This window comes from Primulina tabacum, unplaced genomic scaffold (genome assembly GCF_025594145.1).
Source record: "Primulina tabacum isolate GXHZ01 unplaced genomic scaffold, ASM2559414v2 Contig1229, whole genome shotgun sequence".
Classification (NCBI taxonomy): domain Eukaryota; kingdom Viridiplantae; phylum Streptophyta; class Magnoliopsida; order Lamiales; family Gesneriaceae; genus Primulina; species Primulina tabacum.
This window is the reverse complement of record NW_027460165.1, coordinates 1-23,449: the sequence shown is the minus strand read 5'-3', so window position 1 is coordinate 23,449 and position 23,449 is coordinate 1. Positions and strand designations below refer to the sequence as shown.

The 23,449-nt window shown below is 42.4% G+C and overlaps 18 non-coding genes and 2 pseudogenes across 18 annotated transcripts; all 20 read right to left on the bottom strand.

Annotated features, from left to right (window-relative positions):
• Positions 1-2,689: 2,689 nt before the first annotated feature.
• Positions 2,690-2,808, bottom strand: LOC142536117 (5S ribosomal RNA). The gene has a single exon (XR_012818017.1). It is a non-coding gene; the product is annotated as a 5S ribosomal RNA (ribosomal RNA).
• Positions 2,809-3,490: 682 nt separating this feature from the next.
• Positions 3,491-3,608, bottom strand: LOC142536107 (5S ribosomal RNA). Its single transcript, XR_012818010.1, has one exon. It is a non-coding gene; the product is annotated as a 5S ribosomal RNA (ribosomal RNA).
• Positions 3,609-4,290: 682 nt separating this feature from the next.
• Positions 4,291-4,408, bottom strand: LOC142536115 (5S ribosomal RNA; annotated as a pseudogene).
• Positions 4,409-5,379: 971 nt separating this feature from the next.
• On the bottom strand, positions 5,380-5,498 carry LOC142536102 (5S ribosomal RNA). Its single transcript, XR_012818005.1, has one exon. It is a non-coding gene; the product is annotated as a 5S ribosomal RNA (ribosomal RNA).
• Positions 5,499-6,184: 686 nt separating this feature from the next.
• Positions 6,185-6,300, bottom strand: LOC142536106 (5S ribosomal RNA). The gene has a single exon (XR_012818009.1). It is a non-coding gene; the product is annotated as a 5S ribosomal RNA (ribosomal RNA).
• Positions 6,301-6,989: 689 nt separating this feature from the next.
• Positions 6,990-7,107, bottom strand: LOC142536111 (5S ribosomal RNA). Its single transcript, XR_012818013.1, has one exon. It is a non-coding gene; the product is annotated as a 5S ribosomal RNA (ribosomal RNA).
• A 680-nt stretch (positions 7,108-7,787) lies between these two features.
• On the bottom strand, positions 7,788-7,905 carry LOC142536116 (5S ribosomal RNA). The gene has a single exon (XR_012818016.1). It is a non-coding gene; the product is annotated as a 5S ribosomal RNA (ribosomal RNA).
• Positions 7,906-9,165: 1,260 nt separating this feature from the next.
• On the bottom strand, positions 9,166-9,284 carry LOC142536099 (5S ribosomal RNA). The gene has a single exon (XR_012818002.1). It is a non-coding gene; the product is annotated as a 5S ribosomal RNA (ribosomal RNA).
• Positions 9,285-9,913: 629 nt separating this feature from the next.
• Positions 9,914-10,032, bottom strand: LOC142536118 (5S ribosomal RNA). Its single transcript, XR_012818018.1, has one exon. It is a non-coding gene; the product is annotated as a 5S ribosomal RNA (ribosomal RNA).
• Positions 10,033-10,597: 565 nt separating this feature from the next.
• On the bottom strand, positions 10,598-10,716 carry LOC142536103 (5S ribosomal RNA). Its single transcript, XR_012818006.1, has one exon. It is a non-coding gene; the product is annotated as a 5S ribosomal RNA (ribosomal RNA).
• Positions 10,717-11,522: 806 nt separating this feature from the next.
• LOC142536105 (5S ribosomal RNA) lies at positions 11,523-11,641 on the bottom strand. The gene has a single exon (XR_012818008.1). It is a non-coding gene; the product is annotated as a 5S ribosomal RNA (ribosomal RNA).
• A 681-nt stretch (positions 11,642-12,322) lies between these two features.
• Positions 12,323-12,441, bottom strand: LOC142536110 (5S ribosomal RNA). Its single transcript, XR_012818012.1, has one exon. It is a non-coding gene; the product is annotated as a 5S ribosomal RNA (ribosomal RNA).
• Positions 12,442-13,244: 803 nt separating this feature from the next.
• Positions 13,245-13,363, bottom strand: LOC142536104 (5S ribosomal RNA). Its single transcript, XR_012818007.1, has one exon. It is a non-coding gene; the product is annotated as a 5S ribosomal RNA (ribosomal RNA).
• A 682-nt stretch (positions 13,364-14,045) lies between these two features.
• LOC142536101 (5S ribosomal RNA) lies at positions 14,046-14,164 on the bottom strand. The gene has a single exon (XR_012818004.1). It is a non-coding gene; the product is annotated as a 5S ribosomal RNA (ribosomal RNA).
• A 681-nt stretch (positions 14,165-14,845) lies between these two features.
• Positions 14,846-14,964, bottom strand: LOC142536098 (5S ribosomal RNA). The gene has a single exon (XR_012818001.1). It is a non-coding gene; the product is annotated as a 5S ribosomal RNA (ribosomal RNA).
• Positions 14,965-16,425: 1,461 nt separating this feature from the next.
• Positions 16,426-16,544, bottom strand: LOC142536114 (5S ribosomal RNA; annotated as a pseudogene).
• An 803-nt stretch (positions 16,545-17,347) lies between these two features.
• LOC142536113 (5S ribosomal RNA) lies at positions 17,348-17,466 on the bottom strand. Its single transcript, XR_012818015.1, has one exon. It is a non-coding gene; the product is annotated as a 5S ribosomal RNA (ribosomal RNA).
• Positions 17,467-18,103: 637 nt separating this feature from the next.
• On the bottom strand, positions 18,104-18,221 carry LOC142536112 (5S ribosomal RNA). The gene has a single exon (XR_012818014.1). It is a non-coding gene; the product is annotated as a 5S ribosomal RNA (ribosomal RNA).
• An 804-nt stretch (positions 18,222-19,025) lies between these two features.
• LOC142536109 (5S ribosomal RNA) lies at positions 19,026-19,144 on the bottom strand. Its single transcript, XR_012818011.1, has one exon. It is a non-coding gene; the product is annotated as a 5S ribosomal RNA (ribosomal RNA).
• A 684-nt stretch (positions 19,145-19,828) lies between these two features.
• LOC142536100 (5S ribosomal RNA) lies at positions 19,829-19,947 on the bottom strand. The gene has a single exon (XR_012818003.1). It is a non-coding gene; the product is annotated as a 5S ribosomal RNA (ribosomal RNA).
• Positions 19,948-23,449: the final 3,502 nt, after the last annotated feature.

Genomic DNA, 23,449 nt, shown 5'->3' with positions numbered 1-23,449 from the left:
AAAAAAAATTTCTAGTACTTTTAAAGCATAAAAAGAGCAGGACGTTTCACTAACCGACACGAAATGAGATAGCGGTGAAACTGGAGTGCAGGACAGTAGCCATCGGCGACATGCGCGATCGGATGCGCGCACATGCGCAAACAGGCAGAAGACCTCGCGCATATGCGCGGAAGATGTCGCGCATATGCGCGAAGCCTATGCGAGTGACTCCAGAGGGTCTCGCGCATATGCGCGGAGATGAGTCGCGCATATGCGCGAGGCGATGTACAGGATATGCGCGGAGACCGAGTGTCTCGCGCATATGCGCCGATTGGGGTCGCGCATATGCGCGAGACGTGTTTTATGAAGAAGTGAGCCACTTGCCTTGCATGCCGAAATATGTATGTATATATATATAAACATACAACGGTAATTCTCAGAAGGAAAAAGAAAGAAAGGAACGAAAGAGCAGCTTCTGCTTTTGATACGAGATTTATGAAAAAATCCGTCCGTCTGTTTTTGAATCCGACTTCAGTACTGTTGTTCCAATCAACGCATGCTACAACTGGACGTAAGTTTTGTTACGTTTAGACATGTTCTGAAATTATGATGTTGTCAGAATTAAATGGAATTCATATATGATGTTCTTGACACGTTAGACATCATAGAATCGAAGTCAGATTAAAGAATAGACTGTTTATGAATTGTATGAATTTCAGAGTTGATTTAGTTGAGATTCTATACCAAAATTGTGGTATTATTCAGATTATGAGTTGTACTGATACTGGTTATGAATTCTGATATTATATCTGTGATGTTGAGATAGACGGGGTTATCGTGACTGTATTGTTATGGCCGTCGAACATCAGTAGATTGATATTGATCAGATTCAGTATTTATTTAGATTGATCAGATTCAGTAATGATTTCGATTGTATCGTGATATCGTTGATATTAATTAGATTGTGCCTTGTTCAGATATGGATCAGATTATGTATTGGTTTGAGTATTGATCAGAACAAGTATTGAATTGATTTATATACTAATATTGTATTTATGCGATTGTCATTGCAAGACTGGTTATGGACAGATTGGAATACGAGACTTCGTCTTCGTCGGATCGAGAAGATAAAGATATAAATAAATGTTGATTCGGGATTGCACAACTCGAGTTAGGTTTGACTTGAGTTTCCCAAAATCACATACTTTACCTTATTGCATTGATATTTGCAGATTATCATATTGATATGTTTAGTCTATTGAATTATAGCAGAGCCAGAGTTTGAGTCTAGGGCAGATCAGCCTAGCTAGGGCAGAATCGCCGAGTCTTTGTCAGAACCGCGTAGACTCTAGACTTACGGTGTATCGATGAGCTTAGATGTAGATCGACGTCTATTGTAGACACTCGATACAGCATACCAAAGTCTAAATTAGATCGGGATCCCTAGATTAGAATAAGAGATGAGTCGAGTCTTAGATATCGAGACTAGAACTTGATTTACAGATCCGTATTGGTTTATGTTTCGTAGATTACGATTCATGTTTTATTTACAGATTGGTATTGATACATGTTATTGACTATGCTACATGTGATAAGATATAATTCATGCTTTTATGTTAATTCAGTTAACTGCATGTATACATTATTTATACTGGGATTTATTCTCACCGGAGTATCCGGCTGTTGTCTTGTTTGTATGTGTGCATGACAACAGGAGGGACAGGATCAGGGTCAAGAGGATGATGAGAGATCGAGAATAGAGTGGTGATTCCGGTCTTGGATGTAGACTTGGTTTAATACTTGAAATTTAGTAGTTAAACCTTAGACTAGTTTGAATAATTGTTGTACATTATTGTACTTTTATACTGAGATGTATATTAGTTAATTCCATTACGTTCCGCACTTACATTTTAAAAAAAGAAAAATTTTTAGACCCTGATTATCTTAATTGATAATTAAATCCCAAAGATGATTAAGAAGATGATTAGCGTCCGGGTCCCCACATTAGTCCTGGTATGATCGCACCCGACATTGAGTGGGATGTATATTCTTATATCCCTCGAGTACGTGTGGAGGAGGCGGCGATGGACAACACGCGGCACTGCTCTCGCCCAATCAGAACCATGAAGTTAAGCGTTCTAGCGCGATGGCAGATATAGGATGGTTGACCACCCTGGAAAGTCCTCGTGTCGCGACCGTTTACGTAAATTATGGATAAAACAGCCGAAATAATTGTTTTTAATGAGTTAACCATCTCCTGAGTAATCTGCGTCATACCCTTCCGCACAGAACCGGCTCACGACAACAAAAATAGCTAAATTTTCCCAGAAAATAGAAAAAAATAAGAAGAAAAAAAAAGCGAATGTAAAGCTATTATTATGCCTGAGATACAATAAAATGGAACCGGAATCGAATTTCGGAATTCTTAAATGGATTTCTTGAGGAAACAGAAGCTTAACAGAAGCTGAAAATCGTAAATTAGAGGGTCTTAGAGAATGAATTCGGCTAAAATCTCGCCAGCTCATTGCGGAGTAATGAGTCTTGTTCGTTTGCCCGTTTACAATCAAATTAGGCTACAATTTGGTCCAAATCCGGCAGTGCCCGAGCTACGTTGATTTCACATGTCTTATCTGGTCCCAATCGAGATTCAGATGATTTGAGCCAAAAAACGTCTGTCAACAAGTAATCAAAAATAGAAAAACACGAAAAAGGCGTGCAACACGAGGACTTCCGAGGGGGTCACCCATCCTAGTACTGCTCTCGCCCAAGCACACTTAACTTCAGAGTTCTGATGGGATCATGTGCATTAGTGCAGGTATGATCGCACACGACATTGAGTCGGATGTTTATTCTTATATCCCTCGAGTACGTGTGGAGCGGGCGGCGATAGACAACACGCAGCACTGCTCTCGCCCAATCAGAACCATGAAGTTAAGCGTTCTAGCGTGGTGGCAGAGCTAGGATGGGTGACCTCTCTGGGAAGTCCTCGTGTAGCGACCGTTTACGTAAATTATGGATAAAACAGTCGAAATAATTGTTTTTATTGAGTTAACAGTCTCCGGAGTAATCTACGTCATACCCTTCTGCATAGAATCGGCTCACGACAACAAAAATCGCTAAATGTTCCCAGAAAATAGAAAAAAAAAATAAGAAGAAAATAGCAAATGTAAAGCTATTATTATGCCTGTGATACGATAAAATGGAATCGGAATCGAATTTCGGTCTTCTTAAACGGATTTCTCGAGGAAACGGATGCTTAACAGAAGCGGAAAATCGCAAATTAGAAGGTCTTAGAGAAGGAATTCGGCTAAAATCTCGCCAGCTCATTGCGGAATAATGATTTTCGTTCGTTTGCCCGTTTAAAATCAAATTAGGCTACAATTTTTTCCAAATCCGGCAGTGCCCGGGCTACGTTGTTTTCACATGTCTTATCTGGTCCCGATCGAGATTCAGATGATTTGAGCTGAAAATCGTCTATCAACAAGTAATCAAAAATAGAAAAACACGAAAAGGGGTGCAACACGAGGACTTCCAGGGGGTCACCCATCCTAGTACTGCTCTCGCCCAAGCACACTTAACTTAAGAGTTCTGATGGGATCCGTTGCATTAGTGCTGGTATGATCGCATCCGACATTGAGTGGGATGTTTATTCTTATATCCCTCGAGTACGTGTGGAGCGGGCGACGATGGACAAAACGCGGCTCTGCTCTCGCCCAATAAGAACCATGAAGTTAAGCGTTCTGGCGCGATGGTAGAGCTAGGATGGGTGACCTCCCTGGGAAGTCCTCGTGTCGCGACCGTTTACGTAAATTATGGATAAAACAGTCGAAATAATTGTTTTTAATGAGTTAACCGTCTCCGTAGTAATCTGCGTCATACCCTTCCGCACAGAACCGGCTCACGACAACAAAAATCGCTAAATGTTCCCAGAAAATATAAAAACATAAGAAGAAGAAAATATCAAATGTAAAGCTATTTTTATGCCTGGTATACGATAAAATGGAACCGGAATTGAATTTCGAACTTCCTAAGCGGATTTCTCGAGGAAACATAAGCTTAACATAAGCGGAAAATCGCAAATTAGAGGGTCTTGTAGAAGGAATTCGGCTAAAATCTCTCCAGCTTATTGCGGAGTAATGAGTCTCGTTCGTTTGCCCGTATACAATCAAATTAGCCTACAATTTTGTCCAAATCCGGCAGTGCCCGAGCTACGTTGATTTCACATGTCTTATTTGGTCCTGATCGAGATTCAGATGATTTGAGACGAAAATTGTCTATCAACAAGTAATCAAAAATAGAAAAACACGAAAAGTGGTGCAACACGAGGACTTCCAGGGGGTCACCCATCCTAGTACTGGTCTCGCCCAAGTATGCTTAACTTCGGAGTTCTGATTGGATCCGGTGCATTAGTGCAGGTACGATCGCACTCGACATTGAGTGGGATGTATATTCTTATATCCCTCGAGTACGTGTGGAGTGGGCTGCGATGGACAACACGCGGCACTGCTCTCGCCCAATGAGAACCATGAAGTTAAGCGTTCTAGCGCGATGGCAGAGCTAGGATGGGTGACCTCCCTGGGAAGTCCTCGTGTCGCTACCGTTTACGTAAATTATGGATAAAACAGTCGAAATAATTGTTTTTAATGAGTTAACCGAATCCGGAGTAATCTACGTCATACCCTGCCGCACAGAACCGGCTCACGACAACAAAAATCGCTAAATTTTCCCAAAATAATAGAAAAAAATAAGAAGAAAAAAAATAGCGAATGTAAAGCTATTTTATGCCTGGGATACGATAAAATGGAACCGGAATCGAATTTCGAACATCCTAAGCGGATTTCTCGAGGAAACGTAAGCTTAACAGAAACGAAAAATCGCAAATTAGAGGGTCTTAGACAAGGAATACGGCTAAAATCTCGCCAGCTCATTGCGGAGTAACGAGTCTCGTTTGTTTTGCCCGTTTACAATCAAATTAGCCTACAATTTTGTCCGAATCCAGTAGTGCCCGAGCTACGTTGATTTCACATGTCTTATCTAATCCGTTCGAGATTCAGATGATTTGAGCCGAAAATCGTCTGTCAACAAGTAATCAAAATTAGAAAAACGCGAAAAGGGATGCAACACGAGGACTTCTCAGGGGGTCACCAATCCTAATATTGCTCTCGCAAATTTGAGGGACTTAGAGAAGGAATTCGGCTAAAATCTTGCCATCTCATTGCGGAGTAACAAGTCTCGTTCGTTTGCCCATTTACAATCAAATTAGCCTACAATTTTCTCCAAATCCGGCAGTGCCCGAGCTGCGTTGATTTCACATGTCTTATCTAGTCACGATCGAGATTCAGATTATTTGAGCCAAACATCGTATGTCAACAAATAATCAAAAATAGAAAAACACGAAATTGGGTGCGACACGAGGAATTCCCTAGGGATCAGCCATCCTAGTACTGCTCTCACCCAAGCACGCTTAACTTCAGAGTTCTGATGAGATCCGGTGCATTAGTGCTGGTATGATCGCACCCGACATTGAGTGGGATGTTTATTCTTATATCCCTCGAGTACATGTGGAACGGGAGGCGATGGACAACACGCGGAACTGCTCTCGTCTAATAAGAACCATGAAGTTAAGCGTTCTGGCGCGATGGCAGAGCTAGGATGGGTGACCACCCTGGGCAGTCCTCGTGTCGCGACCGTTTACGAAAATATGGATAAAACAGTCGAAATAATTGTTTTTAATGAGTTAACTGTCTCCGGAGTAATCTTCATCATACACTTCCGCACAGAACCGGCTCACGACAACAAAAATCGCTAAATGTTCCCAGAAAAAAATAGAAAAAAAAATAAGAAGAAGAAAATAGCGAATGTAAAGCTATTATTATGCCTGGGATACGATAAAATAGAACCGAAATCGAATTTCGAACTTCCTAAGCAGATTTCTTGAAGAAACGGAAGCTTAGCAGAAGCGGAAAATCGAAAATTAGAGGGTCTTAGAGAACGAATTCGGCTAAACTCTCGCCAGGTCATTGCGGAGTAACGAGTCTCGTTCGTTTGCCCGTTTACAATCAAATTAGCCTACAATTTTGTCCAAATCCGGCAGTGCACGAGCTACGTTGATTTCACATGTCTTATCTGGTCTCGATCGAGATTCAGATGATTTGAGCCGAAAATCGTCTGTCAACAAGCAATCAAAAATAGAAAAACACGAAAAGGGGTGCAACACAAGGACTTCCTGGGGTCACCCATCCTAGTACTGCTCTTGCCCAAGCACGCTTAACTTCGGAGTTCTGATGGATCCGGTGCATTAGTGCTGGTATGATCGCAACCGACATTGAGTGGGATGTTTATTCTTATATCCCTCGAGTACGTGTGGAACGGGCGATGATGGACAACACGCGGCACTGCTCTCTTCCAATCAGAACCATGAAGTTAAGCGTTCTGGGGCGAATGCAGAGCTAGGATGGGTGACCTCCCTGGGAAGTCCTCGTGTCGCGACCGTTTACGTAAATTATGGATAAAACAGTCAAAATACTTGTTTTTAATTAGTTAACCGTCTCTGTCTCTGGAGTAATCTGCGTCATACCCTTCCGCACAGAACCGGCTCATGACAACAAAAATCAATAAATGTTCCCAGAAAATAGAAAAAAAATAAGAAGGAGAAAATAGCAAATGTAAATCCGTTATTATTCCTAGGATACGATAAAATGGAACCGGAATCGAATTTCGGACTTCCTAGGCGGATTTCTCGAGGAAACGGAAGCTTAACAGAAGCGTAAATTCGCAAATTAGAGGGTATTAGAGAAGAAAGTCGGCTAAAATCTTGCCAGCTCATTGCGGAGTAAGGAGTCTCGTTCGTTTGCCCGTTTACAATCAAATTAGCCTACAATTTTCTCCAAATCCGGCAGTGCCCGAGCTACGTTAATTTCTCATGTCTTATCTGGTCCCGATCGAGATTCAGATGATTTGTGCCAAAAATCGTCTGTCAACAAGTAAACAAAAATAGAAAAACACGAAATGGGGTGCAACACATGGAATTCCCTAGGGGTCAGCCATCCTAGTACTGCTCTCACCAAGCACGCTTAACTTCAGAGTTCTGATGGGATCCGGTGCATTAGTGCTAGTATGATCGCACCCGACATTGAGTGGGTTGTTTATTCTTATATCCCTCGAGTACGTGTGGAGCGGGCGGCGATGGACAAAACGCGACACTGCTCTCGCCCAAACAGAACCATAAAGTTAAGCGTTCTGGCGCGATGGCAGAGCAAGGATGGGTGACCTCCCTCGAAAGTCCTCGTGTCGCGATCGTTTACGTAAATTATGGATAAAACAATCGAAATAATTGTTTTTAATGAGTTAACAGTCTCTGAAGTAATCTGCGTCATAACCTTCCGCACAGAACCGGCTCACGACAACAAAAATCGCTAAATGTTCCCAGAAAATAGAAAAAAAAGAAGAAGAAAATAGAGAATGTAAAGCTGTTATTATGCCTGGGATACGATAAAATGGAACCGGAATCGAATTTCGGACTTCCTAAACGGATTTCTCGAGGAAACGGAAGCTTAACAGAAGCGGAAAATCGCAAATTAGAGGGTCTTAGAGAAGGAATTCGGCTAAAATCTCGCCAGCTCATTGCAAAGTAATGAGTCTTGTTCGTTTGCCCGTTTACAATCAAATTATCCTACAATTTTGTCCAAATCCAGTAGTGCCCGAGCTACGTTGATTTCACATATCTTATTTAGTCCCGATAGAGATTCAGATTATTTGAGCCGAAAATCGTCTCTCAACAAGTAATCAAAAATAGAAAAACACGAAAAGGGGTGCAACACGATGACTTCCAGGGGGTCACCCATCCTAGTACTGCTCTCGCCCAAGCACGCTTAACTACGGAGTTCTGATGGGATCCGGTGCATTAGTGCTGGTATGATCGCACCCGACATTGAGTGGGATGTTTATTCTTATATTCCTCGAGTACGTTTGGAACGGGCGGCGATGGACAACACGCGTCACTGCTCTCGCCCAATCAGAACCATGAAGTTAAGCGTTCTGGCGCTATGGCAGAGCTAGGATCGGTGACCTCCCTGGGCAGTACTCGTGTCGCGACTGTTTACGTAAATTATGGATAAAACAGTCGAAATAATTGTTTTTAATGAGTTAACCGTCTCCGGAGTAATCTGCGTCAAACTTTTCCGCACAGAACCGGCTTATGACAACAAAAATTGCTAAATTTTTCTAGAAAATAGAAAAAAAATAAGAAGAAGAAAATAGCGAATGTAAATCCGTTATTATGCCTGGGATACGATAAAATGGAACCGGAATCGAATTTCGAACTTCCTAAGCAGATTTCTCGAGAAAACAGAAGCTTAACAGAAGTGGAAAATCGCAAATTAAAGTGTCTCAGAGAAAGAATTCGGCTAAATCTCTCCACCTCATTGCGCAGTAATGAGTCTCGTTCGTAGCCCGTTTGCAATCAAATTAGCCTACAATATTGTCCAAATCCGGCAGCACCCGAGCTACGTTGATTTCTCATGTCTTATCTTGTCCCGATCGAGATTCAGATGATTTGAGCCGAAAATCGTCTGTCAACAAGTAATCAAAAATAGAAAAACACGAAAAGGGGTGCAACACGAGGACTTCCCAGGGGGTCACCCATCCTAGTACTGCTCTCGACCAAGCACGCTTAACTTCGGAGTTTTGATGGGATCCGGTGCATTAATTGTTTTTAATGAGTTAACCGTCTCCGGAGTAATCTGCGTCATACCCTACAGCAAAGGACCGGTTCACGACAACAAAAATCGCTAAATGTTCCAAAAATAAAAGGAAAAAAATAAGAAGAATAAAATAGCAAATGTAAAGCTATTATTATGCCTGGGATACGATAAAATAGAACCGGAATCGAATTTCGAACTTCCTAAGCGGATTTCTCGAGGAAACAGAAGCTTAACGGAAGCGTAAAATCGCAAATTAGAGGGTCTTAGAGAAGGAATTCTGCTAAAATCTCGCCAGCTCATTGCGGAGTAATGAGTCTCGTTCGTTTGCCCGTTTACAATCAAATTAGCCTACAATTTTGTCCAAACCCGGCAGTGCCCGAGATACGTTGATTTCACATGTCTTATCTGGTCCAGATCGAGATTCAGAAGATTTGAGCTGAAAATCGTATGTCAACAAGTAATCAAAAATAGAAAAACACGAAAAGGCGTGCAACACGAGGACTTTCCAGAGGGCCACCCATCCTAGTACTGCTCTCGCCCAGGCACGCTTAACTTCGGAGTTCTGATGGGATCAGGTGCATTAGTGCTGGTATGATCGCACCCGACATTGAGTGGGATGTTTATTCTTATATCTTTCGAGTACGTGTGGAGCGGGCGGCGAGGAACAACACGCGGCACTGCTCTCGCCCAATCAAAACCATGAAGTTAAGCTTTGTGGCGCGATGGCAGAGCTAGGATGGGTGGACCTCCCTGGGCAGTCCTCGTGTCGCGACCGTTTACGTAAAATATGGATAAAACAGTCGAAATAATTGTTTTTAATAAGTTAACCCTCTCCGGAGTAATTTGCGTCATACTCTTCCGTAGAGAACTGGCTCACGATAACAAAAATCGCTAAATGTTCCCAGAAAATAGAAAAAAATAAGAAGAAGAAAATAGCGAATGTTAAGCTATTTTTATGCATGAGATACGATAAAATGGGTCTGGAATCGAATTTCGAACTTCCTAAGCGGATTTCTCGAGAAAACGGAAGCTTAACAGAAGCGAAATATCGCAAATTAGAGGGTCTTAGAGAAAGAATTCGGCTAAAATCTCGCCACCTCATTGCGGAGTAATGAGTCTCGTTCGGTTGCCTGTTTACAATCACATGTTTTATCTTGTCCCGATCCAGATTCAGATGATTTTAGCCAAAAATCATCTGTCAACAAGTAATCAAAAATAGAAAAACACGAAAAGTGGTGTAACACAAGGACTTCCCAGGGGGTCACCCAACCTAGTACTGCTCTCGCCCAAGCAAGCTTAACTTCGGAGTTCTGATGGGATCCGGTGCATTAGTGCTGGTATGATCGCACCCGACATTGAGTGGGATGTTTATTCTTATATCCCTCGAGTACGTGTGGAGCGAGCGGCGATGGACAACACGCGGCAATGCTCTCGCCTATTCAGAATCATGAAGTTAAGCGTTCTGGAGCGATGGCAGTGCTAGGATGGGTGACCTACCTGAGAAGTTCTTGTGTCGCGACCGTTTACATAAATTATGGCTAAAACAGTCGAAATAATTGTTTTTAATGAGTTAACCGTCTCCGAAGTAATTTGCATCATACCCTTCCGCACAAGAATCGAATTTCGAACTTCCTAAGCGGATGTCTCGAGGAAACAGAAGCTTAACAGAAGCGGAAAATCGCAAATTAGAGGGTCTTAAAGAAGCAATTCGGCTAAAATCTCGCCAGCTCATTGCAGAGTAATAAGTCTCGTTCGTTTGCCCGTTTACAATCAAATTAGCCTACAATTTTGTCCAAATCCTGCAGTGCCCGAGCTACGTTGATTTCACATGTCTTATCTGGTCCTGATCGAGATTCAGATGATTTGAGCCAAAAATCGTGTGTCAACAAGTAATCAAAAATAGAAAAACACGAAAAAGGGTGCAACACGAGGACTTCCCAAGGGGTCACCCATCCTAGTACTGCTCTCGACCAAGCACGCTTAACTTCGGAGTTCTGATGGAATGCGGTGCATTAGTACTGGTATGATTGCACCTGACATTGAGTGGGATGTTTATTCTTATATCCCTCGAGTACGTGTGGAGCTGGCAGCGATGGAGAACACGCGGCACTGCTCTCGCCCAATCAGAACCATGAAGTTAAGCGTTCTGGCGCGATGGCAGAGCCAGGATGGGTGACCTCCCTGAGCAGTCCTCGTGTCGCGACCGTTTACGTAAATTAAGGCTAAAACAATCGAAAAAATTGTTTTTAATGAGTTAACAATCTCCAGAGTAATCTGCATCATACCCTTTTTGCATAGAACCGGCTCACGACAACAAAAGTCGCTAAATATTTCCAGAAAATAGAAAAAAAATTAGAAGAAGAAAACAAGGAATGTAAAGCAATTATTATGCCTGGGATATGATAAAATGGAACCAGAATCGAATTTCGAACTTCCTAAGCGAATTTCTCGTAGAAACGGAAGCTTAACAGAAGCGGAAAATTGCAAATTAGAGGGTTTTAGAGAAATAATTCGGCTAAACTCTCGCCAACTCATTGCGGAGTAATGAGTCTTGTTCGTTTGCCCGTTTACAATCTAATTAGGCTACAATTTTGTCCAAATCCGGCAGTGCCCGAGCTACGTTGATTTCACATGTTTTATCTTGTCCGGATCGAGATTCAGATGATTTGAGCCGAAATTCGTCTGTCAACAAGTAATTAAAAATGGAAAAACACGAAAAGGGGTGCAGCACGAGGACTTTCTAGGGGGCCACCCATCCTAGTACTGCTCTCGCCCAAGCATGCTTAACTTCAGCCGAAAATCGTCTGTCAACAAGTAATCAAAAATAGAAAAACACGAAAAGGGGTGCATCACGTAGACATCCCAGGGGGTCACCCATCCTAGTACTGCTCTCGCCCAAGCACACTTAACTCCGGAGTTCTGATGAGATCCGGTGCATTAGTGCTGGTATGATCGCACGCAACTTTGAGTGGGATGTTTATTCTTATATCCCTCGAGTACGTGTGGAGCGGGCGGCGATGGACAACACGCGGCACTGGTCTCGCCCAATCATAACCATGAAGTTAAGCGTTCTGGCGCGATGGCAGAGCTAGGATGGGTGACCTCCCTCGGAAGTCCTCGTGTCGCGACCGTTTACGTAAATTATGTATAAAACAGTCGAAATAATTGTTTTTAATGAGTTAACCGTCTCCAGAGTAATCTGCGTCATACCCTTCCATACAGAACCGGCTCACGACAACAAAAATCGATAAATGTTCCCAGAAAATATAAAAAAATAAGAAGAAGGAAATAACGAATGTAAAGGTATTATTATGCCTGGGATACGATAAAATGGAACCAGAATCGAATTTCGAACTTCCTAAGCTGATTTCTCGTGGAAACGGAAGCTTAACAGAAGCGGAAAATCGCAAATTAGAGGGTCTTAGAGAAGGAATTCGGCTAAAATCTCGCCAGCTCATTGCGGAGTAATGAGTCTCGTTCGTTTGCCCGTTTATAATCAAATTAGGCTACAATTTTGTCCAAATCCGGCAGTGCCCGAGCTACGTGGATTTCACATTCTTATCTGGTCCCGATCGAGATTCAGATGATTTGAACGGAAAATCATCTGTCATCAATTAATCAAAAATAGAAAAACTCGAAAAGGGGTGCAACACGAGGACTTCCCAATGAGTCACCCATTCTAGTACTGCTCTCGCCCAAGCACGCTTAACTTCGGAGTTCTGATGGGATCCAGTGCATTAGTGCTGGTATGATCGCATCCGACATTGAGTGGGATGTTTATTCTTATATCACTCGAGTACGTGTGGAACGGGCGGCGATGGACAAAACGCGGCACTGCTCTCGCCCAATCAGAACCATGAAGTTAAGCGTTCTGGCGTGATGGCAGAGCTAGGGTGGGTGACCGCCCGGGAAGTCCTCGGATCGCGACTGTTTACGTAAATTATGGCTAAAACAGTCGAAATAATTGTTTTTAATGAGTTAACCGTCTCCGGAGTTATCTGCGTCATACCCTTCCGCACAGAACTGGCTCACGACAACAAAAATTTCTAAATTTTTCCAGAAAATAGAAAAAAATAAGAATAAGAAAATAGCGAATGTAAAGCTATTATTATGCCTAGGATACTATAAAATGGAACCGGAATCAAAGTTCGAACTTTCTAAGCGGATTTCTCGAGGAAACGGAATCTTAACAGAAGCTTAAAATCGCAAATTAGAGGGTCTTAGAGAAGGAATTCGGCTGTATTCTCGCCAGCTCATTGCGGAGTAATGAATCTCGTTTGTTTGCCCGTTTACAATCTAATTAGGCTACAATTTTGTCCAAATCCGGCAGTGCCCGAGCTACGTTGAATTCACATGTTTTATCTTGTCCCGATCGAGATTCAGATGATTTGAGCCAAAAATCGTCTGTCAACAAGTAATCAAGAATAGAAAAACACGAAAAGGGGTGCAACACGAGGACTTTCTAGGGGGCCACCCATCCTAGTACTGCTCTCGCCCAAGCACGCTTAACTTCAGCCGAAAATCGTCTGTCAACAAGTAATCAAAAATAGAAAAACACGAAAATGGGTGCATCACGAAGACATCCCAGGGGGTCACCCATCCTAGTACTGCTCTCGCCCAGGCACGCTTAACTTCGGAGTTCTGACGTGATCCGGTGCATTAGTGCTGGTATGATCGCACCAGACATTGAGTGGGATTTTTATTCTTATATCCCTCGAGTACGTGTGGAGTGGGCGGCGATGGACAACACGCGGCAGTGCTCTCTCCCAATCAGAACCATGAAGTTAAGCGTTCTGGCGAGATGGCAGAGCTAGGATGGGTGACCTCCTTGAGCAGTCCTCGTGTCACGACCGTTTACGTAAATTAAGGCTAAAACAATCGAAATAATTGTTTTTAATGAGTTAACCGTCTCTAGAGTAATCTGCATCATACCCTTCCGCACAGAACCGGCTCACGACAACAAAAGTTGCTAAATGTTCACAGAAAATAGAAAAAAAATAAGAAGAAGAAAACAACGAATGTAAAGCAATTATCATGCCTGTGATAGGATAAAATGGAACCAGAATCGAATTTCGAACTTCCTAAGCTGATTACTCGTGTAAACGGAAGCTTAACAGAAGCGGAAAATCGCAAATTAGAGGGTCTTAGAGAAGGAATTCGGCTAAAATCTCGCCAGCTCATTGCGGAGTAAAGAGTCTCGTTCGTTTGCCCGTTTATAATCAAATTAGGCTACAATTTTGTCCAAATCCGGCAGTGCCCGAGCTACGTGGATTTCACATTCTTATCTGGTCCCGATCGAGATTCAGATGATTTGAACCGAAAATCAACTGTCATCAATTAATCAAAAATAGAAAAACTCGAAAAGGGGTGCAACACGAGGACTTCCCAATGAGTCACCCATTCTAGTACTGCTCTCGCCCAAGCACGCTTAACTTCGGAGTTCTAATGGGATCCAGTGCATTAGTTCCGGTATGATCGCATCCGACATTGAGTTGGATGTTTATTCTTATATCCCTCGAGTACGTGTGGAACGGGCGGCGATGGACAAAACGCGGCACTGCTCTCGCCCAATCAGAACCATGAAGTTAAGCGTTCTGGTGTGATGGCAGAGCTAGGGTGGGTGACCGCCCGGGAAGTCCTCGGATCGCGACTGTTTACGTAAATTTTGGCTAAAACAGTCGAAATAATTGTTTTTAATGAGTTAACCGTCTCCGGAGTTATCTGCGTCATACCCTTCCGCACAGAACTGGCTCACGACAACAAAAATTTCTAAATTTTTCCAGAAAATAGAAAAAAATAAGAATAAGAAAATAGCGAATGTAAAGCTATTATTATGCCTAGGATACTATAAAATGGAACCGGAATCAAATTTCGAACTTTCTAAGCGGATTTCTCGAGGAAACGGAATCTTAACAGAAGCTTAAAATCGCAAATCAGAGGGTCTTAGAGAAGGAATTCGGCTGTATTCTCGCCAGCTCATTGCGGAGTAATGAATCTCGTTCGTTTGCCCGTTTACAATCAAATTAGACTACAATTTTGTCCAAATACGGCAGTGCCCGAGCTACGTTGATTTCACACGTCTTATCTTGTCCCGATCGAGATTCAGATGATTTGAGCTGAAAATCGTCTGTCAACAAGTAATCAAGAATAGAAAAACACGAAAAGGGGTGCAACACGAGGAATTCCCAATGGGTCATCCATCCTAGTACTGCTCTCGCCCAAGCACGCTTAACTTTGGAGTTCTGATGGGATCCGGTGCATTAGTGCTGGTATGATCGCACCCGACATTGAGTGTGATGTTTATTCTTATATCCCTCGAGTACGTGTGGAGCGGGCGGCGATGGACAACATGCGGCACTGATCTCACCCAATCAGAACCATGAAGTTAAGCGTCCTGGCGCGATGGCAGAACGAGGATGGGTGACCTCCCTGGGCAGTCCTCGTGTCGGGACCGTTTACGTAAATTATGGATTAAAAAGTCGAAATAATTGTTTTTAATGAGTTAACCGTCTCCAGAGTAATCTTCGTCATACCCATCCGCACAGAACCGGCTCACGACAACAAAAATCACTAAATGTTCCCAGAAAATAGAAAAAAAAAAAGAAGAAGAAATAGCGAATGTAAAGCTATTTTTATTCCTAGGATACGATAAAATGGAACCGGAATCGAATTTCAAACGTCCTATGCGGATTTTTCGAGGAAACGGAAGCTTAACAGAAGCGAAAAATCGCAAATTAGAGGGTCTTAGAGATGATATTCGGCTAAACTCTCGCCAGCTCATTGCGGAGTAAGGAGTCTCGTTCGTTTGCCCGTTTACAATCAAATTAGGCTACAATTTTGTCCAAATCCGGCAGTGCCCGAGCTACGTTGATTTCACATGTTTTATCTGGTCCCGATCGAGATTCAGATGATTTGAGCCGAAAATAGTATGTCAACAAGTAATAAAAACTACAAAACACGAAAAAGGGTGAAACTTATATCCCTCGAGTACGTGTGGAGCGGGCGATGGACAACAGGCGGCACTGCTCTCACCCAATCAAAACCATGAAGTGAAGCGCGATGGCAGAGCTAGGATGGGTGACCTCCCTGGGCAGTCCTCGTGTTGTGACCGTTTACGTAAATATGGATAAAACAGTCGAAATAATTGTTTTTAATGAGTTAACCGTCTCCGAAGTAATCTGCGTCATACCATTCTGCACAGAATCGGCTCACGACAACAAAAATCGCTAAATGTTCCCAGAAAATAGAAAAAAAAATAAGAAGAAGAAATAGCGAATGTAAAGCTATTATTATTCTTAGGATACGATAAAATGGAATCGGAATCGAATTTCAAACTTCCTATGCGGATTTCTCGAGGAAACGGAAGCTTAACAGAAGCGAAAAATAGCAAATTAGAGGGTCTTAGAGAAGGAATTCGGCTAAACTCTCGCCAGCTCATTGCGGAGTAAGGAGTGTCGTTCGTTTGCCCGTTTACAATCAAATTAGGCTACAATTTTGTCCAAATCCGGCAATATCCGAGCTACGTTGATTTCACATGTTTTATCTAGTCCTGATCGAGATTCAGATGATTTGAGCCGAAATTCGTCTGTCAACAAGTAATTAAAAATGGAAAAACACAAAAAAGGGTGCAACACGAGGACTTCCTAGGGGGTCACCCATCCTAGTACTGCTCTCGCCCATGCACGCTTAACTTCAGCCGAAAATCTTCTGTCAACAAGTAATCAAAAATAGAAAAACACGAAAAGGGATGCATCACAAGGACATTCCAGGGGGTCACCCATCCTAGTACTGCTCTCGCCCAAGCACGCTTAACTTCGGAGTTCTGATGGGATGCGGTGCATTATTGCTGGTATGATCGCACCCGACATTGAGTGGGATGTTTATTCTTATATCCTTCGAGTACATGTGGAGCGAACGATGGACAACACGCGGCACTGCTCTCACCCAATTAGAACTATGAAGTTAAGCAACCTGGCGCGAAGGCGGAGCTAGGATGGGTGACCTCCCTGGGCAGTCCTCGTGTCGCAATCGTTTACGTAAATTATGGATAAAACAGTAGAAATAATTGTTTTTAATGAGTTAACCGTCTCTGGAGTAATCTGCTTCACACCTTTCCGTATAGAACTGGCTCACGATAACAAAAATCGCTAAATGTTCCCAGAAAATAGAAAAAAAAATAAGAAGAAGAAAATAACGAATGTAAAGCTATTATTATGTTTGGGATACGATAAAATGGAACCAGAATCGAATTTGGAACTTCCTAGGCGGATTTCTCGAGGAAACGGAAGCTTAACAGAAGCGGAAAATGGCAAATTAGAGAGTCTTAGAGAAAGAATTCGGCTAAACTCTCGTCAGCTCATTGCAGAGTAATGAATCTCGTTCGTTTGCATGTTTACAATCTAATTAGGCTAAAATTTTGTCCAAATCCGGCAGTGCCCGAGCTACGTTGATTTCACATGTTTTATCTGGTCCTGATCGAGATTCAGATGATTTGAGCCGAAATTCGTCTGTCAACAAGTAATTAAAAATGGAAAAACGCGAAAAGGGGTGCAACACGAGGACTTCCTAGGGGGTCACCCATCCTAGTACTGCTCTCGCCCAAGCACGCTTAATTTCAGCCGAAAATCTTCTGTCAACAAGTAATCAAAAATAGAAAAACACGAAAAGGGATGCATCACGAGGACATTCCAGGGGGTCACCCATCCTAGTACTGCTCTCGCCGAAGCACGCTTAACTTCGGAGTACTGATGGGATCCGGTGCATTAGTGCTCGTATGATCGTACCCGACATTGAGTGGGATGTTTATTCTTATATCCCTCGAGTACGTGTGGAGCAGGCGGCCATGGACAACACGTGGCACTGCTCTCGCCCAATTAGAACCATGAAGTTAAGCGTTCTGGCGCGATGACAGAGCTAGGATGGGTGACCTCCCTGGGCATTCCTCGTGTCGCGACCGTTAACGTAACTTATGGCTAAAACAGTCGAAATAATTGTTTTTAATGAGTTACCCATCTCCTGAATAATCTGCGTCGTACCCTTCCGCACAAAACCGGCTCACGACAAAAAAAATCGCTAAATGTTCCCAGAAAATAGAAAAAAAAGAAGAAGAAAATGGAACCGTAATAGAATTTCAGACTTCCTAAATGGATTTCTCGAGGAAACGGAAGCTTAACAGAAGCGGAAATCGCAAATTTGAGGGTCTTTGAGAAGGAATTCGGCTAAAATCTTGCCAGCTCATTGCGGAGTAATAAGTCTCTTTCGTTTGCCCGTTTACAATCAAATTAGGCTACAATTTTGTCCAAATCCGACAGTGCCCGAGCCACGTTGATTTCACATGTCTTATCTGGTCCCGATCGAGATTCAAATGATTTGAGCCGAAAATCGTCTGTCAACAAGTAATCAAAAATAGAAAAATACGAAAAAGGGTGTAACACGAGGACTTCCCAAGGGTCACCCATCCTAGTACTGCTCTCACCGAAGCACGCTTAACTTCGTAGTTCTGATGGGATCCGGTGCTTTAGTGCTGGTATGATCGCACCCGACATTGAGTGGGATGTTTATTCTTATATCCCTCGAGTATGTGTGGAGCAAGCGGTGATGGACAACACGCGGCACTGCTTTCGCCCAATCAGAACAATGAAGTTAACTGTTCTGGCGCGATGGCAGAGCTAGGATGGGTGACCTCCCTGAGCAGTCCTCGTGTCGCGACCGTTTACGTAAATTAAGGCTAAAACAATCGAAATAATTGTTTTTAATGAGTTAACCGTCTCCATAGTAATCTGCATCATACCCTTCCGCACAGAACCGACTCACGACAACAAAAATCGCTAAATGTTCCAAGAAAATAGAAAAAAATAAGAAGAAGAAAATAACGAATGTAAAGCTATTATTATGCCTGAGATACAATAAAATGGAACCAGAATCTAATTTCAAACTTCCTAAGCGGATTTCCCGAGGAAACGGAAGTTTAACAGAAGCGGAAAATTTCAAATTAGAGGGTCTTAAAGAAAGAATTCGGCTAAACTCTCGCTAGCTCATTGCGGAGTAACGAGTCTCGTTCGTTTGCCCGTTTACAATCTAATTAGGCTACAATTTTGTCCAAATCCAGCAGTGCCCGTGCTACATTGATATCACATGTTTTATCTGGTCCTGATCGAGATTCAGATGATTTGAGCCGAAATTCGTCTGTCAACAAGTAATTAAAAATGGAAAAACACGAAAAGGGGTGCAACACGAGGACTTCCTAGGGGGTCACCCATCCTAGTACTGCTCTCGTCCAAGCACGCTTAACTTCAGCCGAAAATCGTCTGTCAACAAATAATCAAAAATAGAAAAACACGAAAAAAGGTGAAACACGAGGACTTCCTAGGGGGACACCCATCCTAGTACTGCTCTCGCCCAGGCACGCTTAACTTCGGAGTTCTGATGGGGTCCGATGCATTAGTGCTAGTATGATTGCACCCGACATTGAGTGGGATGTTTATTCTTACATCCTTCGAGTACGTGTGGAGCGGGCGGCGATGGAAAACATGCGGCACTGCACTCGCACAATCAGAACCACGAAGTTAAGCGTTCTGGCGCGATGACCGAGCTAGGATGGGTGACCTCCCTGGGCATTCCTCGTGTCGCGACCGTTTACGTAAATTATGGCTAAAACAGTCGAAATAATTGTTTTTAATGAGTTAACCATCTCAAGAATAATCTGCATCATACCCTTCTACACAAAACCGGCTCACGACAAAAAAAATCGCTAAATGTTCCTAGAAAATAGAAAAAAAAATAAGAAGAAGAAAATAACGAATGTAAAGCTATTATTAAGCCTGGGATACGATAAAATGGAAACGGAATCGAATTTCGAACTTCCTAAGCGGATTTCTCGAGGAAACGGAAGCTTAACAGAAGCGGAAAATTGCAAATTAGAGGCTCTTAGAGAAAGAATTCGGCTAAACTCTCGCCAGCTCATTGCGGAGTAATGATTCTCGTTCGTTTGCCCGTTTACAATCAAATTAGACTAAAATTTTTTCCAAATCCGGCAGTGCCCGAGCAACGTTGATTTCAGATGTTTTATCTGGTCCCGATCGAGATTCAGATGATTTGAGCCGAAAATCGTCTGTCAACAAGTAATCAAAAATAGAAAAACACAAAAAGGGGTGCAACACGAGGACTTTCCAGGGGGTAGCCCATCCTAGCACTGCTCTCGCCCAAGCACGCTTAACTTCGGAGTTCTGATGGGATCCGGTGCATTAGTGCTGGTATGATCGTACCCGACATTGAGTGGGATGTTTATTCTTATATCCTTCGAGTACATGTGGAGCGGGCGGCGATGGACAACACGCGGCACTGCTCTCGCCCAATCAGAACAATGAAGTTAACCGTTCTGGCGCGATGGCAGAGCTAGGATGGGTGACCTCCCTGAGCAGTCCTTGTGTCGCGATCGTTTACGTAAATTAAGGCTAAAACAATCGAAATAATTATTTTTAATGAGTTAACCGTCTCTAGAGTAATCTGCATCATACCCTTCAGAACAGAACCGGCTCACGACAACAAAAATCGCTAAATGTTAGCAGAAAATAGAAAAAAAATAAGAAGAAGAAAATAACGAATGTAAAGCTATTATTATGCCTGGGATATGATAAAATAGAACCAAAATCGAATTTCAAACTTCCTAAGCGGATTTCTCGAGGAAACGGAAGTTCAACAGAAGCGGAAAATTGCAAATTAGAGGGTCTTAGAGAAAGAATTCGGCTAAACTCTCGCTAGCTCATTGAGGAGTAATGAGTCTCGTTCGTTTGCCCGTTTACAATCTAATTAGGCAACAATTTTGTCCAAATTCGGGTGTGGGGGATCGGACGCTAATCATGTTCTTAATCATCATTGGGACTAATTAATCAATTATAAAACAGGGTCTAAATTTTTTTTTAAAATGCGGAACGTAAGGAAAGAAAACGTATATACATCTCAGTATAAAAGTACAAGTCCTGTACCACATACATTTATTCAACTAAGGTTTAACAGCTAATATCAAGTGTCCAACCCTATCTCTAATCCAAGTCCGGAGCCTCCACTCTAATCACGATCTTTCCTCATCTCCTCGACCCTGAGCCTGTCCCACCTGTGTCATGCACACATACAAAACAAGACAACAGCCGGATAACTCCGGTGAGAATAAATCCCTGTATAAACAATGTAAACATGCAATCATATAAAAACATATACAAAAGCATATAACAAATAGCATTCACATGCAGCCAATCAACAAACATGTATGATATCAAAACTGTAAATCAACTAGTCGTATCAGACTTGACTCAAACAACGCGTCAACTCAGACTTGACTCATTCCTAATCTAGGGATCCCGGTTTTGAATATTGAGAATTATATCGAATCTCAGTCGATAGGAATGACCCAACCCTAAACGGCATCGATATAATTCCTATATCCAGTGTCTGGGCGAAACAGCCGCAGAATTGACGAATCATTCAAGGATTAAGCGAATCAGCCAATAATTAGACGAATCAGTCAGGGACTAGGCGAATCATCCGATGACTAGGCGAATCAGCCAGTAGCTAGGCAACTCGGCCGATAGCTTGACGAATCAGTCTATGACTAAACGAATCAGTAGTCAAAACATGCAGTGGCTATAAATCAATAGACTACAAACATCAATCTCATAACTACAAATATCAATGCAGTAAACTAGGTATGTGATTTAGGGAAACTCGAGTCAAACCTCACTCGAGTTGTGCAATCCCAACTCAACATTAATTTATGCCTTTCTTTCTGTCACTCTGACTCTGTCAAAGTCTCGAACTCAAAGCCTGACAATATCAATCTGGCAATAACAATATCGAGGAGTATAATATCAATACATTACTCCAATCAAATCTGTTCTGCTCAATACTCAATCTAATTCACTATCGATGGCATAACGGTACAATATCGGTATACCCAACAATACCATATTAGTCATATATCACTTCCATATCTCATAATCGATAACAATTCAATTATGATATCAAATCGACTCCAAAACTACTCCGAAAATCATAACAATTTCATATGATATCTGTTCTCCAGTCCCGGTTTCGATTATACAATGTCTAATATCGCAAGAACATCATATATGAATCATATCCGATTCCTTCAACAACATAATTTCAAATCATATCAAAACGTAGCAAAACTTACGTCCAGTTGAAGCCTGCGTCGATAGGAACACAGTACTGAAGTCGGATTCAAAATCGGACGGGCGGAACGTTCACAAATCACAAATCTATACGCTAAAAGGCGTAAGGATTTCTTAGAGAAATCCTCGACTCTTCCTGCTAAATTCTGAAGAAGGAAACTTATATATATATATATATTATATATCTCATGCATGTAAAGATATGTGTCCCATTCTCCCTGATTTTCAGTCGGCGCTCGGGCGGTTATAACTACCGCTCGGGCGCCGAACACTCTGCCCGGTACTCGGCTTGTTATCCATTGGCGCTCGGGCGGTAATTTTCTTACCGCTCGGGCGCCACAGGTTCTGCCCGAATAGTATTCTTATTGAACACTGGCGCTCGGGCGCCAAACAGTTCTGTCCAAACATTTGTACTTTTTCATATGTTTGCCCAATCTGGTCTCGAAATGGCCGGCTATAATCACCTCAATTCTAATCAATAATCTTAGATTAACAGAATCAAAATCTCGGGCATTACATTTCTCACCCCTAAGATTTGATTTCGTCCCCCGAAATCACAGGACAATCAAAATTAGATATCAGAAAGAAATGTATAGCAGAAGTGAATCAAAATACTCACACAGTGAAATAACTCAGGAAATCTCTGTCTCATATCAGACCTCGGTTTCCCAAGTAGCTTTATCGCTGTCATGCGACTCCACTGAATCTTTCCAAGTGGAATCGTCTTACTTTCTGAGCTACTTTTCTTTCCGATCATTAATCTGAATCGGTTTTTTTCGAAATAGCTCAATGTCTCATTCAATTAACTTCGTTCTGGTTGAATTCATTATGGGCCGTATCTTGCATGTTACTTCTGCCATAAAACTACAGAGAGACAGTCCTGTATTCGGGCTAATGAAGCTGGTAAAGTGAGTCGATAGGCACGGATCTCCTTATCGTTCTCAAGAATCTCATACGGGCCCCCATCTATTCGTGGAGACACTCCCCTTTCTTGCCACAATCGGACAATTCATGTCTGAAAGCGGAATTTTCAAAATACTCGGTTGTCCAGCCTCAACGACCAATCGGTCGTCGTCGCGACATTGGCATATTGGCTTGTCTGTCTTGGGCTGCCTTCATTTTCTTCTGAATCAGCTTCACTTTTTCAGTCATATCTCTGATCATGCCAGGTCGATATCAGGAACCTCAGAGATATCATCCAATAAAGAGGGGATCAACATTTAATTTTACAACGCTTCGAAAGAAGTCATTTCAATACTTGTCTGATAGCTGTGGTTGTACGATAATCACAAATGACAATAAATCATGTCAACTAGTGCTAAAATCCAGCACTACAGTTCTTGGATATTCTCCAGTATACGGATAGTTTGCTCCGACTATCCGTCGATCTATAGACGATAGGTGAAGGAGTATAATATGCCAATAACAAATCAACCGAAAATCATCGTGTGATATAGTCAATTTTGGCATTCAATGCAGTCTAATCACTCTTCTGACATAACTCTTGATCGTCTGATCTTATCTGTACATCATCCTGTACAAATATGCATATTCAAGCATTCTATCAATAATCATAATCAC